Genomic DNA, 3,307 nt, shown 5'->3' with positions numbered 1-3,307 from the left:
AATATTATGCTACGAATTCGCTGTACATATGATAGTGATTTCCTTCAGCGTAAACTGAATATTTCATGTTTTGAGTATCGCCAGGTTGCATTCGAGAAAATTTGAAGTAACGGTGAAATTGAAATTGTTACTGGAGATGATACCACACTACGCTCAGATGTCACATTAATTGATATTAAAAGTTATAAACATGATATGGATATGGAAATTTCTTAACTTTTAATACTATAATATGGATTTACCGTATTCATATGACATATAAAAATAATACAAATGTAGTATTTAAAGAGATTTATTTGATATTTGGTTTTCATTACTCAGCGGAGTGTGATCGATTAGTTAATAAAATTGGTGGTTCTAATACATACTTATGTTCACAATTATTTAAATAGGATTTGATTGGACTCTAAAAAAATAATATAAACTTTTATAGAAATTCATAAGACTATTTTTTAATCGAATTTAAAAAAAGCTCAATCTGTATAATGTTAGAGGAATATACGTTGGTTATAGACGTTCAGGGATTCTATTTTAATAAGATATTTATTGCTAAAGAAGTCAGCATATCAACATATGATCCACAGGTAACAACGTTTCTTATTCAACCTCCTTTTGAAGAATCTAAGTTAACGATACGGGATAAATCAAATAACAACTGGTTATATCATAATCATCATGGATTAAAATGGGAAGATGGTGATTCGACTTTAATGGCTGTTATTGAATATATCCATTCATTAATGAAAAGAAAAAATTATATATTCTATGCTAAAGGATTGGAGAAAATCGGATGGATTCAACGGTTATTCGGATACGATATTATTTTATATAATTTAGATGGTTTAAATTGTCCAAATTTAAAGAATTTATATATTAAAAATATAAATATAAATACTTGTAAATATCATGAAAATTCTATGATATGTGCTGAAAAAAATGTAATAATATTAAGAAACTTTATTTCTTCATTAAATTTCTAATCAAAAATAAAAATAAATAAGTAATTATAAAACTTTCTTTTATTTCAAATTAAATTGTATTTGTTCTCATCATCAACATCAACAGACCTTTCCATTCATGTACACATACATATTAAATACTTAAAATCACGTATGAGCATTTTAACACACTTTTCTAGCGGTGGAGCATCTATATTTCTGATGCATATTTCTAACTACATACCAACACACACTAAATTCCGACATATAAACCACCTTGTATCGGATTCCTCGGATTTCCATCAACGGTACACCCTGTGATCGGTTCCGGTTCTGGACACGGATTTATCATCAGCGACATCTTGCGGCTTTTATCTGAGTTCTGAACTTATATTTCGATCGGCGACATCTTTTGGCGGAGCAGCAAAGCTTGCGCCGATTGAGCCACCGGAGCAGCAGCAAACCTTATGCCGCAGCGCTGCTCCGGTTCCAGACCCGGCATAAATATACTACTGCCAATATAGGAGTATTACGTATATGCTACAGGGTATTCACAGCATATATTTAATACTTCTATATTGTCAGAAACCTATCTCCGCAATGCATATATGTAATACTTCTATATTGGCAGTAAGCTAACTTCTCAAAGGGTAAGCATTCCGAAACCAAAGCGAGAAAGTCTAGTACCGTTTTTGTAAATGTATTTTGTAGGTGAGTGCCGTTTTTGTGTATGTACTTGTTTATTGATATATCTGTACTGTAATGTTTTCGGAGGGTACTAGCATGGCGCAATAAACAAGTCAGGTACTAAGGCAGCCATTCTCTGTTCATTTTCTGAAATTCGGCTGCCTTATATTTCACAATGTTGCCTTTATTCGTTGAAAGTTTTATGTGTTGCTTCTTTGGAAGTATTTACATATATTTTGGGGGCAATTTGGCCATTTATTATTTGCTTGCAACATTGTTTTTTTTTCTAAAATTTTTCGTTTGAACTTTTGTGGAAAATTTGTTTTTTTCTAAAATTCTCGTTTTCATTTTTGTGGGAAAATACTGTATAATTTATTTGTGATTAAAAAATTAATACTGCCTAAGCCAAGCTGTGTAATTTGCAGAAAAACGTGGACTTACGAAGGCGTCCGTTTGTTCCATTTACCAGCGGAGCAGGTTACAGTGAATAGCCGCGGAAACACAATGCCGGCGATCGGCGAACTCACCACAGCGAAATTACCGCTGTCAAAATTAGAACACCTGCGGGCATATGAAATTGAACACAGCCAAAGCGAAATGCGAACTTCGCTCGGCGGCGTTTCGTGGGGATAGATTTATTTCTATCGCTCTGCTGGGCGATGGCGGCAGTACATGCCAAAGGTAGCCGTACGTTTTTTTTACTTTCAAAGATTTAAAATAAAACAGCATGTACCACGAATTATTTTTGATGGTTGAAGAATACACTGATCGATTCGTTAAATCTGGCTTAAAATAAAATAATGTATAATAATTCCCCCTTGCCTTATATTTATATTTGTTCTTCTTCTTCTTTTTTGGCGCTGTAACCGCCTAAGCGATTTTGGCCGAGTTCAGCAAAGCACGCCAGTCGTTTCTCCTCTGTGCCAAGTCCTTCTCCACCTGATCTTTCCATCGCAGTGGGGGTCTCCCTCTTCCTCTGCTACCACCAGCGGGTTCCGAGTTGAATACTTTCAGAGCTGGAGCATCGGTGTCCATTCGAACGACATGACCAAGCCAGCGGAGCCGCTGTATTTTAATTCGCTGCACTATGTCCATATCGTTGTAAAGCTCATACAGCTCATCGTTCCATCGTCTGCGGTACTCGCCGTCGCCAACGCGTAAAGGACCGTAAATCTTCCGCAAAATCTTTCTCTCAAACACCCCAAGAGCCGCCTCATCGGATGTTGTCATTGTCCATGCTTCTGCGCCATATACCAGCACGGGCATGATGAGTGACTTATAGAGCGTGGTTTTCGTACGTCGAGAGAGGACTTTACTCCTGAATTGCCTACTCAGTCCAAAGTAGCACTTGTTGGCAAGAGTGATTCTACGTTGGATTTCAATGCTGACATTATTATCGGTGTTAATGCTGGTTCCCAAGTAAACGAAATTCTCTACTTTCTCGAAATTGTAACTGTCAACAGTGACGTGGGTGCCAAGGCGCGAATGTGCTGACTGTTTGTTTGATGACAGGAGATACTTCGTCTTGTCCTCGTTTACCACCAGACCCATGCGCTTTGCTTCCCTATCCAACTTGGAAAAGGCAGAACAGACTTCGCGGTTTTTGTTACCGATGATGTCGATGTCATCGGCATAAGCCAGCAATTGCACGCTCTTGTAGTAAATTGTTCCTGAGCGGTTCA

This window comes from Rhagoletis pomonella, unplaced genomic scaffold (assembly GCF_013731165.1).
Source record: "Rhagoletis pomonella isolate Grant_MI unplaced genomic scaffold, Rhpom_1.0 Rhpom_scaffold_00001, whole genome shotgun sequence".
In the NCBI taxonomy this organism is placed as follows: Eukaryota; Metazoa; Arthropoda; class Insecta; order Diptera; family Tephritidae; genus Rhagoletis; species Rhagoletis pomonella.
Note: the sequence above shows the minus strand (reverse complement) of the source record.